The sequence below is a fragment of the Oncorhynchus kisutch genome, linkage group LG10 (assembly GCF_002021735.2).
Source record: "Oncorhynchus kisutch isolate 150728-3 linkage group LG10, Okis_V2, whole genome shotgun sequence".
Lineage (NCBI taxonomy): Eukaryota > Metazoa > Chordata > Actinopteri > Salmoniformes > Salmonidae > Oncorhynchus > Oncorhynchus kisutch.
Window position 1 is genome coordinate 26,326,109 of NC_034183.2, and position 13,139 is coordinate 26,339,247.

At 39.2% G+C, this 13,139-nt stretch overlaps 1 protein-coding gene across 3 annotated transcripts in view; it reads right to left on the reverse strand.

The window, feature by feature from the left end:
- The window catches only part of LOC109897960 (F-box-like/WD repeat-containing protein TBL1XR1), a 45,047-nt gene that overhangs the window by 24,395 nt on the left and 7,513 nt on the right, over positions 1 to 13,139 (reverse strand). For 2 of the 3 annotated variants that reach the window (XM_020492662.2, XM_020492659.2), the window contains exon 3: positions 10,808 to 10,873. The exons of the other annotated variant lie outside the window; for it this stretch is intronic. The gene's annotated coding sequence lies outside the window, so the exon portion shown is untranslated. The remainder of the gene's footprint in view (positions 1 to 10,807; positions 10,874 to 13,139) is intronic. 3 annotated transcript variants of the gene reach the window in all.

The following is a 13,139-nucleotide window of genomic DNA, read 5'->3' on the forward strand; positions in this document are numbered from 1 at the left end:
TACCAATCACAGACGTCTATGCTTCACAAGTTTGGACATCACAGTACAGCACAGTAGAGCATAGTCTACTAGAGTACAGCACAGCAAAGTAGAGTTCAGTACAGTACAGAAAAGTAAAGTATAGTTCCTTACAATAAATAAAAGTAGAGTTCAGTACAACACAGCAGAGTAGGTACAGGTCAGTAAAGTAAAGAAAAGTACAGTACAGTTCACTACAGTACAGGACAGTAAAGTAAAGTACATTGCACTGTACTCTACTGGACTGTACTGTAGTGTTGTCACAATATCATACATTTTACTTCAATACCGATACCAGGTTTAGTTTCACAATACTTGATACCATATCGATTCTCAATACAAAAAAGATACCACGGCAAAAAAAAAGGCATATTAGTCAAAGCCACAGAATGTCTCCTGCTCTGTTCAATCGTTGGGCAACTTTTGAGTTCAATAACATTACATTTGAAATGTTTTATGTATGCATTAATGAATCAATTATACAATCATACAATCAATTTGACTCTAACTACATGAATGGTAAATCTCTATTGACAAACTGGGTAAATCAAGAAGTAACCTAGGCCTATTCATAATGCAGGTTAATGCATATTCAATAGGAGTGTGTGCATTCATTGAGTTATTGAACTTGCTTTGGATGATTTGATAGGGCTACAGATGTCAAACAATCTGCTTCCCTTTCATTTGGGACGTATAAGATTGTACTGATTAACAACATTAGCATAGAAGTAGTTAATTTTATAAAAGTGTGCGCTGTCTCTAATTCCACATGACCGCAGTCAAATTCCACATGACCGCAGTCAAATTCCACATGACCGCAGTCAAATTCCACATGACCGCAGTCAAATTCCACATGACCGCAGTCAAATTCCACATGACCGCAGTCAAATTCCACATGACCGCAGTCAAATTCCAAATGACTGTCAATTAGGCTTCTCCAAGCTGTGATGCTGCTGGTGGTCATTAGTAGCCTACCAAACTTGTTAACTGCCTGGTACTCAGCACTCTATTGCCCCACTAATCATCAATGCAGATGTCATCAAAAATCTAATCAAACACTTCATTAGAGCACCACATTTCTATAGGCTAAGCGATTGTGTAAGAAAACAGAGTTTTGATGTTCTCTATGGGATAGGGGGCAGCATTTTCACTTTTGGATGAATAGCGTGCCCAGAGTAAACTGCCTCCTACTCAGTTCCAGATGCTAATATATGCATATTACTATTAGTATTGAATAGAAAACACTCTGAAGTTTCTAAAACTGTTTGAATGATGTCTGTGAGTATAACTGAATTCATATGGCAGGCAAAAACCTGAGAAAAAATCCAAACAGGAAGTGGGAAATCTGAGGTTTGATGTTTTTGAACTCAGCCCCTATCGAATACACAGTGGGATATGGGTCATTTTGCACTTCCTACGGCTTCCACTAGATGTCAACCATCTTTAGAACGTTGTTTCAGGCTTCTACTGTGAAGGGGGGCCGGATGAGAGCTGTTTGACTAAGGGGTCTGGCAGCAGCCTCGTTCTCAGTCACGCGCATTTCACATGAGAGGTAGCTCTCGTTCCATTGCTTTTCTACAGACAATGGAATTCTCCAGTTGGAACATTATTGAACATTTATGATAAAAAAACATCCTTAAAGATTGATTATATACGTAGTTTGACAAGTTTCTACGACCTGTAAAATAACTTTTTGAACTTTTCGTCCGACTGGACCTGAACGCGCGTTTGGATTTGTTTACCAAACGCCCTAACAAAAGAAGCTATTTGGACATAATTGATGGACTTTATGGAACAAATCAAACATTTATTGTCGAACTGGGATTCCTGGGAGTGCATTCTGATGAAGATCATCAAAGGTAAGTGAATATTTATAATGCTATTTCTGACTAATGTTGACTGCGCAACATGGCGGATATTTATTTTGGCTATTTTGGGTTCTGAGCGCCGTACTCAGATTGTGCTTTTTCCGTAAAGTTTTTTTTAAATCTGAGTAGTTGCATTAAGGAGAAGTGTATCTATATTTCCATGTATAACACATGTATTTTCATCAACATTTATAATGAGTATTTCTGTAAATTCATGTGGCTCTCTGCAAAATCACTGCATGTATTGGAACTACTGAACGTAACACGCCAATGTAAAATGAGATTATTGGATATAAATATGAACTTTACCGAACAAAACATACATGTATTGTGTAACATGAAGTCCTATGAGTGTCATCTGATGAAGATCATCAAAGTTAGTGATTCATTTTATCTCTATTTGTGCTTTTTGTGACTCCTCTCTTTGGCTGGAAAATGGCTGGGTTTTTCTGTGACTTGGTGGAGACCTAACAAAATCGTTTGTGGAGCTTTTGCTGTAAAGCATTTTTGAAAATCAGACACAGTGGCTGGATTAACGAGAATTGTATCTTTAAAATGGTGGCTAATACTTGTGTGTTTGAGAAATGTGATTTATGAGATTTCTGTTGATTTGTATTTGGCGCACTGCAATTTCATTGGCTGTTGGCGAGGGGTTCCGCGTTCCAAGACAGGTTAAAAAGAGGTTCCCATCAGCTTTCTATAGGCTAGACCTACTATATTTATCTATCAGCTTTCCTAATATTAAGCACATTGCTTCACTTTACAACAGGAGTATAGCCTACCTGGCTGGCATGAAAATGAACTGCAGGAAAAGCGTCCTCCATTCGCTATTTTTCAATGCCCATGTTCTGAGACAGGTGCAAGATTATGGTTCATTCTAAATCAAAACTAATTTTAAACATATTATTTAGTATATGTAAAGACAACATCAAATTAAGAATAGTCTGATGGGTCACAATATTCAGCCATAATGTATATGATGTATCAAGTGTGAATGATGCCCACCTTGTGCAGTAAGGCAACAAACAGCGCATACCTTTTCCCCAAAACTTTTTCAAATCCTAGTCGAACACCTCATGTAGCCTAGCCCATAGCATCACATGTTTTGATAAGGTTTGTATCACAACTAAAGTGGCCAAATAACTTCTTCAAATTAAGCACATTAATCCGCTTTATAACCGGTGTAGAGTCTAACTGGCATACAAAGGCTGCGCATAAGTTTCAAGTTCGGGAAAGATCATTTAACCATAAAAATGCACCTTTATAATAAAGCATTACATGCATAATCGCATTTGCCATCACTTTTCAGAACAGTGCTTTTAAACTGGGGTTTTTGGATGTGAGTGGTTGTATTAATTTGGGATCTATCGCATCCCACAACTGTCCCAGAGTATGTTTGGAAAATGTATTTATCGCATAGAAGGACAAGTTGACCAATAAAATAGGTCAACTTTTATACTATGGGAGACATAGGCTATTGCTTTTGCTGTTCGTTAGGCCTACTCATCTTGTTGGCTGAATGTGAACAGTTCTAACATCTTCAATACGGAATTCGATAAGAGGGGCACGTGCTGTTACGTCGACGATGTGTTGGTCTTCATTCACTTGTGGCCTACTTCTTAGCCAAAATGCCTGTGAGAAGGACCCAATCACGTGACGGGCATTGGCTACATCTGAGAGAGCCATGTGAGTGAGAGGTGCTTCGGAGCACTGCAGCTGGGAGAAGGGAATTATAATTATTATATTCAGCCCAAGGGCACAATGGCCACTTATTTTGGCCGCAAAAGGCATTATTTTTTTAGGGGGTATTACGGCCACACAAGGGGGATGCCGCTGGGAAATTCAAGGTCTGGTGAGAAAATTATCAAGCGCTTGTCAAATTTTGAATGAGAGACTGATGGTGTGTGCAAGTTGCAACTTTTTTCAAATCATCAATAGAGTCCCATCATGCAGCCTTAGAATGTATTAAAAATCAAAACATATATCCCAATGTTTGTATCACAACTGAAGTTGCACAAATAACTCTAAATTAAGCATACCGAAGAACAGTTTCTTTGTAAACGGCTCAACACAGAATAGCGGCATGTGCACACTTTGTAATCGTTTTGAGAAAATATCCTTTCTATTTTATTAAGTTCAATTGTATTCTTCATATTATAAAATAATACAAAATAATAGCCATATCAGGGCCTAACATAAGGACAACTCCTAACATAAGGACAAGAGTATGCTATTTTGTTCTTCTGAAATAGACTACATTTTCTTCATATCATGTTTCTTTAGACCTGTCTAAAGTGTCGGTTATATTAAAATGGATTTATTAGACTTTTTAAAACGTAGATGTTCCAAAAGGTCTGCATCAGTGGCTTTCATTCTATGCGTGGAAGCCATGAGATGCAAAACGTGTTAATGTTAATTAGCAGTCAAGTACCATGAGACCGCCTCCCGGGTGGTGCAGTGGTTAAGGGCGCTGTACTGCAGTGCCAGCTGTGCCATCAGAGTCCCTGGGTTCGCGCCCAGGCTCTGTCGTAACCGGCCGCGACCGGGAGGTCCGTGGGGCGACGCACAATTGGCCTAGCGTCGTCCGGGTTAGGGAGGGCTTGGTCGGTAGGGATGTCCTTGTCTCATCGCGCACCAGCGACTCCTGTGGCGGGCCGGGCGCAGTGCGCGCTAACCAAGGTTGCCAGGTGCACGGTGTACCCTCCGACACATTGGTGCGGCTGGCTTCCAGGTTGGATGCGCGCTGTGTTAAGAAGCAGTACGGCTGGTTGGGTTGTGTATCGGAGGACGCATTACTTTCAACCTTCGTCTCTCCCGAGCCCGTACGGGAGTTGTAGCGATGAGACAAGATAGTAGCTACTACAACAATTGGATACCACGAAATTGGGGAGAAAAAGGGGTAAAATGTATTTTATTTAAAATAAAAAATTAAAATAATTAAAAAGTACCATGAGACCGGGAGTCATTTGCTTGACAATCACCGGCTGACAAAATGTAATGACCGCCACAGCCCTAGTACCGAACCCTTTTTCATACCGAAGTATTGGTATACCGTGCAACACTACTGTACTGAACTATACTCTATTTTTCTTTACTGTACTAAGGTTGGGCGGTACCAAGATTTTCATATCTTCATACCATTACTGTACCATATGGTATTACCAGCAGTGCACACAAGGGGCACTATTTCTTTCCAAATGCTATTTATTTTTTGCACAAAACAAATGTAGGCAGCAGGGACCTTGTTCCAGGAGGGGATTGATTGTCTCTGCTGTAACCAAGAAGCTTTATCTTGCTAGCTAAGTGGCAAGTGAGCAAACCAAATGCATAGCTAGACCCTTGATATGGCGATAATTTATTTTGGCACATCTTAGAAAGTTAAGCAGTGTCACATCCTCAGACCCCCTCCCCAAATGTGTATTTTATTATAATATAATGTTTTACAGTTTTGAAAACCAAACCATTCATATTTCAAAATACCCCAGTATACGGTTTAATTGGTACACCGCCAAAGACTATTCTGTATTCTAATGTGCTACTGATTTTTCACTCGCTGTTACCGATTTGATAACAAATTGCCAAGTTTTAATCAATTAATAATTCAAACAAAATTGTAATCAGTAAAAACACTAACTAATTGGTAGGTCTACCTTTATTTGTTACTTCTTTGAACTTCCCTAATCCTCCCTTCTCATGAGGGAGAGAAATGGCAATATTTATTAAAGAAGGCAAATTCCTGCTAAACTAAATATAAATGTTGATATTGGATGGCAGGTGCCTTTAATTCAACATTGTGTTTTGATGTATTTCTAATACCTTACGACTTTCTGTATTAGATGTTTTTAAAGACCCTTTTTCCCCATCTGTGTGACCAGAAATAAAAGCCTTTGCTTATTCCTTATTTTTAGTATGGAAATCGGTTGAACAATGTATCTATGCCTTAATATGCCAAAAATATTGAGACTCTTACCTTTCATTTGTAGCCAAATTTGATATGTTCCTATAAACTTCACATGTTGCTCATGGGTAATTTTACATGGAAATTACGTTATTCACTCCAACGTGCCATGCAAATGTTATTTTCATCTTCTCCTCACTAATCACTTTATCTTAGCGCTCTGCAAAGTTTAATGAATACACACTTCCTGTTACATCAGGAAACAGTGGTTATTATCCATATAAATGTTCATACATGTGTAGCCTACAGGCTACTTCCTCATAAATGCATACTGATAAATGGATACTAATAAATGGAGCCTGTAGCACTTTGTTCACAGCAGATATAGGACTGGGGAGTGAATCAACAGGCCTAACAAACTATAATAAACCCAATCACAAAATTCTACACCTTTTGATCCAGAGCTTATTCATCAACTACAGCGATTCATCTTGCTTCCAATTGTAAAGTCAACAATTGTAGACCAACAATATACTGCCCTACCAAGCAAAAAGGCAGTAAGTGCTCATTTGGTCAAAACTGAGTTCATTAATCATGTGGACGTATCCAAGGTAAATAAAAGCCATTTTTCTCAGTTCCATGCTATGAGCAGTTACTGCCTTTTTGCTTGGTAGGGCAGTATACTAGTATAAATCACAATGTCAGGAGCACTTGCAAGGTCCATTTAGTAAAGGCAAAGAAGTCGTCACTACCACAACATACAAATAGCCAGTGTAGACCTGTGAGATCTTTTATTCAATCTATAATGTTCTCAAAATAGAGAATATTCTTCATTCAATGCTACCAAGCTATTAGGCTTATCACAAGACTGTTCTGCAGAGGATCCCTGCCACTTCAGTGCAGAGAGGTCTGAGGTCTGAAACCTGATCTGCCTGAGTGAGTTATGCAAGAGTCACCAAGGCTCTACACTGACCTTTTTTTCAAGGAGCACATGTGCACTCTTGTTGAAAAATGTATAGTGCCTTCAAAAACTGGAATGTGCCCATTATATAACATTTGCCCATTATATTAAAACAATTATTCAAGCTCTGTCAAATTGGTTGTTGATCATTCCTAGACAACCATTTTCAGGTCTTGCCATAAGATTTTCCAGTAGATTTAAGTCAAAACTGTAAGTCGGTCACTCAGGAACATTCACTGTCTTCTTGGTAAGCAACTCCAGTGTAGATTTAGCCTTGTGTTTTAGGTTATTGTCCTGCTGAAAGGTGAATTAATCTCCCAGTGTCTGGTGAAAAGCAGACAACAAGCATTTCCTCTAGGATTCTGCCTATGCTTAGCTCCATTCCATTTATTTTATACTGAAAAACTCCCCAGTCCTAAACAATTACAAGGATACCCATAACATGATGCAGTCACCACTATTCAGGGCTTGACATTCACTTTTTTAGTAAGTCAGATTTGTATTGACCGAATGCTCCAGACACTTGTCCCAACAACAACAAAAAGGTCTGTAACTCCATGGGCCAAAAAGGTGACTGAAAAGCATGTTGTATGATGGTCAGGAACCACTTCACAAGGCTGCTGGTCTCTGATCCCATGTATTATATCTCCCGCCGTTGTGGCCTTGAGCAAGGCACTTAACCCCCAACAAAGTAAAATACTGCACTGATAGGCTACTGTACAAAATATCTGGAGAGCTAGTGGGTATGCAGGCTTCTTATCGAACCCCACTCAAACACACCAGAGTCAGCTTATCAAAGTCCTGTTGAGCAGCTGATTTTTTTTTCTACAATGTGCTTATGTTCAAGCAGGGCTAGAGCAAAAGCCTGCACACCCAGTAGCTCTCCGAATCTATTTCACATGACTGGGCAAAGGCACAGCCATTGGTTGGACCTGGGAGGGGCATAGGCCCACCCTCTTGGAAGCCAGGCCCACCCACTGGGGAGCTAGGCCCAACCAATCAGAATGAGTTTTCTCCCCACAAAAAAGGTTTATTAAAGACAGAAATATACCTCAGCACTCCCTCAGACTATTTTGCAGGTGAAGAAGCCGGATGTGGAGATCCTGGGCTGGTGTGATTATAATTGGTCTGCGGTTGTTTGGCCGGTTGGATATACTGCCAAATTCCAAAACAACGTTTGAGGCGGCTTATGAACAATTCTCTGGCAACAGCTCTGGTGGACATTCGTGCAGTCAGCATGCCAATAGCAAGCTCCCCCAAAACACAATACCACATATGTCTCAAGTTATGTGACAAAATGTGGTATGTGTGCACATTTTAAAGTGGCCTTCTATTGTTCCCAGCACAAAGTGCACATGTGTAATGATCATGCTGTTTAATCAGCTTCTTGATATTCTACACCTGTCAAGTGGATGGATTATCTTGGCAAAGATGATATGCTTACCTACAGGGATGTAAACAAATTTGTGCCAAGAAGTTGAGAGAAATTCATTTTTTGTGTGTGTCTGGAACATTTCTGGGATTGTTTACTTCAAACATGGGACCAACACTTTACACATTCGGTTGAAACTTTTTGTTCACTATGTATGTAAAGGTTAAGATATATTCAGTGTTCAGGGGAGACCTTGACAGCACAGGAGTTACTTGTCAATTAGGTTATACAATTTTTGTTATTTTTATTTTGTCAGAATTACATGGACAGTAAAAAATTAAGAAGAACTTAGACAATTTTGAGCGCTTGAGAGGCGGTTTTACAACCGGAGTATGTTTTCATCAAGTGCGCACCCTGGTTATACACGAGTGCCTGTGGAAAGTTATTTTAGGCCATCGGACATGACAATGACTTTAATCCATGCTAATAACTAAATAGTCAACTAGGGAGATAGCCAATTCAAAACATATTGTGTAGATTGTCTAGTTATCTTGTTAGTCTGTATATAATTATTTAACCTGCTGCGCAAGTCTCTCTCTCGCCCTCTCTCCTCTGGCAACAGCCCACACATAGCTGATGCACACACCATGACGTTTCCAGAATTTTCATTGCTGACCAAAAAATTGCTATAACTGGGCAAATAACTCATTAGCAATTATTATCAACAAATGTGCAAACACAGCGAGACTCGCTTTGATCGCAAAAACGCATCTCGCTACTGCATGATTGAAAGACCACTCATGCCTGTCAATGCATGCCTACAATAATTACACTCCGATACACTCTGCAGAGATTGGGAGGACAGTGAGCTAAACATTGCATCCAGATGACACTTCAATCCAATTATGATCCAATTATGATCAGAGTAGCCTAATTGTTTGATATTGTGATTTTTGCTGGAATTTTTATTACTTGTCTATTCGGACAACTTAAATCTATAATGGGCTCCCGAGTGGCACAGCGGTCTAAGGCACAGCATCTCAGTGCTAGAGGCGTCACTACAGACCCCGGTTCGATTCCAGGCTGTATTATAACCGGCCGTATTACCTCCCTTATCTCACCTCATTTGCTCACATCGTATATAGACTTGTTTCTACTGTATTATTGACTGTATGTTTTGTTTTACTCCATGTGTATGTAACGGATGTGAAACGGCTAGCTTAGTTAGCGGTGGTGCGCGCTAAATAGCGTTTCAATTGGTGATGTCACTTGGTGATGTCACTTGGGATGTCACTTGGGTGACTGTTGTTGATGTGTGCAGAGGGTCCCTGGTTCACGCCCGGGTATGGGCGAGGGGACGGTCTAAAGTTATACTGTTACATGTAACTCTGTGTTGTTGTATGTGTCGAACTGCTTTGCTTTATCTTAGCCAGGTCGCAATTGTAAATGAGAACTTGTTCTCAACTTGCCTACCTGGTTAAATAAAGGTTAAATAAAAAATGTAAAATTAAATTTTTTTTGAGGCAAATCTAATACAATACATTGATTCAGGAAAATAAGTGAATAGCTTTGCACATTTTTTGTTGTTGCAATATTACTTCAGTGCCTTGTTGCAAACAGGATACATGTTTTGGAATATTTATATTCTGTACAGGCTTCATTCTTTTCTCTCTGTCAACTAGGTTAGTATTGTGGAGTAACTACAATGTTGTTGATCCATCCTCAGTGTTCTCCTATCACAGACAATCTAACTGTTTTGAAGTCACCATTGGCCTCGTGGTGAAATCCCTGAGCGGTTTCCTTCCTCTTTGGCAACTGAGTTAGGAAGGATGCCTGTATTTTATAGTGACTGGGTGTATTGATACACCACCCAAAGTGTAATGAATAACTTCACCATGCTCAAAGGGATATTCACTGTCTGCTTTTTATATTTCTACCCTTTAACCAACAGGTGCCCTTCTTTGCGAGGCATTGGAAAACTTCCCTGGTCTTTGTGGTTGAATATGTGTTTGAAATTCACTGCTCAACTGAGGGACCTTACAGATAATTGTATGTGTTGTGTACAGAAATGAGGTTGTCATTCAAAAATCATGTTAAACATCATTATTGCACACAGAGTGAGTCCATGCACCTTATTTGACTACTTATTTTTATGCCTGAACTTATTTAGGCTTGCCATAACAAAAGGGGTTGAATACAGCTTTTAATTTTTAATTTAAAAAAATCTACATTTAATACATTTTAAATTCAGGCTGTAACACAACAAAATGTGGGAAAAGTCAAGGGGTGTGAATACTTTCTGAGGGTACACACAAAGAAATGTAGGTATTATTTGGGATAATATAGACGCACTGGTGCTCCTAAATTAAAATGTCAGGTCACACAGCAGAATACTTAGGCGCATATGCAAGTAAAATGGTTCCACTCTACCCTGGTGACCTTACAGCACTTTCTATCTTCACTGTGCCTACTATCCACTCACTACAGTACATCAGAGCCATAGCGGAACAGGACTGCCTGCTGCCTTGAGAGCTTTTCCTCCCCCAGTAACTAGGCTATACTACAATAACGATTGTCACATTATGCTCACAGAGCTGAGAATTAGAGACATCCAATAAAAATAATAAATTAATTACACAGCATTTAGCCAAAAACACAATAGATAAACTAATATGTAGGACCCTACTTACCACAGTAGTAAGTCTGTTTTCACAACAAATATGTTTTGAAAGTGTACAGTCCACCAGTCTCAGCACCTGCAAGACAAGCAGGAGGGTTAAAACTAAGCCGTTTTTAGGAAACTGATACTGCAGCACTACAAAATGCCTCTTTTGTATGTGAAAGGGTTATGAGACATGCTCCCAGGTCTGTCTGGCGTACACTTGCCGATCTTCACTATATTTACAGTAGAGTATCGTTAGACCTGTTTAGCAAGCAGAATGCTTGATGCATTCATTACAGGCCCAAGATTGTAAGTAAACAATGGTAACAACGCAATAACATAGATGGTAATGAGTTCCCCTTTAATCAAAGCTTCAAAAAGATCATCCCAACATAACATTCAGCCCATCCCTTTGTAATTTAGCCCATATTCAATCCACCTCTCATTGATGCCCCTAAAGTAAGAGACAACGGCAGCAGTAAGCAAATGTCATTGTGTCGTCTAACTTGGTCGATAGTAATCTACACATAAGCCTAGCAGCAACATTGTCATAAAAAAATGCATTATTTTGGGTATGAACTCACACACACACACACTTCCCCTTGACTGTACTTATATCAACGTACATCTGACTTCAGGTTGACATTTAGAAACCACTGAAGAGTGGTAGACAATCCTTTTCCCCTGTAGTGTGAAAGCATGAGAGGTATGTAGCCTAAAGCTTTCTGTTCAATGCTACATGATAAAACCTTCTGTAGTTCAAAGACAATGTTCGAGAAAGCACTTCTGATATTGTAAGACCAGAGTTTTTTCTGGATCAAAATGGGGCTTAGGTGGTGGGTGTGGCAGGGGCTTTGGAAATGGGCACGGCTGCCCCGTTGGCGCAGCTGAATTTCTGAGAAAAATGTTGAGCCCCCACATCTTGGCGGTATAGAGCAATTGTTACATTTTAAGCTCATTTGCTGCAATTCTAGAAATTTCTCCATGTTGCAGTTTTAAACCTAATTCTATGCATTTTGCCATGAATGATGCAAGGTCATTTTCTCAAACATAATGAGAATTAACACTGCTAGATTCATTTTTTTATTATTATTATCCCTTCCTCCCTTTATTTTGGTGAATGATAGTTTTCAAAGATTATAAAAATATATATAGGCCCATTATCTTTTATTCATACCATATATCTGGTTTTAGTTTATATATTTTTATCCCATCCAGAAAATTATTTTTTATTTTTTATTGAAAAAGTCCAGGCATCCTGATGATTTCAACTAGAGGTCGACCGATTAATCGGAATGGCAGATTAATTAAGGCCGATTTCAAGGTTTCATAACAATCAGAAATCGGTATTTTTGGGTGCCGATTTGCCGAAAACATTTATATATATATATTTTTTACCTTTATTTAACTAGGCAAGTCAGTTAAGAACACATTCTTATTTTCAATGACGGCCTAGGAACGGTGGGTTAACTGCCTTGTTCAGGGGCAGAATGACAGATTTTCACCTTGTCAGCTCGGGGATCTAATCTTGCAACCTTACAGGTAACTAGTCCAACGCAATAACGATCTGCCTCTCTCTCGTTGCACTCCACAAGGAGACGCGAATGCAGTAAGCCAAGGTAAGTTGCTAGCTAGCATTAAACTTATCTTATAAAAAACAATCAATCATAATCACTAGTTAACTACACATGGTTGATGATATTACTAGATATTATCTAGCGTGTCCTGCGTTGCATATAATCTGACTGAGCATACAAGCATACAAGTATCTGACTGAGTGGTGGTAGGCCGAAGCAGGCAGGTAAACATTCATTCAAACGTTGTGCGTCAAGCATTGCGCTGTTTATGACTTCAAGCCTATCAACTCCCGTGATGAGGCTGGTGTAACCGAAGTGAAATGGTTAGCTAGTTAGTGCTATCCACAGTAGCAAAAAAGTAATAATTCTATACTTGGAGTCAAATATCGATATATTATTGTCCCAAAATAATATTGCGATATGCAACTTTAGATTTTTCCCCAAATACTACTTGATGGCTATGACAAAAAGCCAGTAATAGGATAGCAGCCTATCACTTTCTAAACTAAACTCCTGATAGTGTGGTTCCAATCTAGTAGATTATATATTTTACAAGCAGCACTGCTTTAAAGGGAAAATCCACAAAAAATATATATTGGGTATTTTTTTTTATTAGTTGCATCATCAAGATGATGTAACCGGTGACACTTTCCTTCTTTAAAGTTCAATATCTTGAAAACTTGACTGCTGGCATGCAAAATGTTGTATCAACAGTGGACTAATGGAATAAATACCAAAGGATAGTGTTTGAGTGGAGTTTCCCTTTAATCTACAGCATTTAGA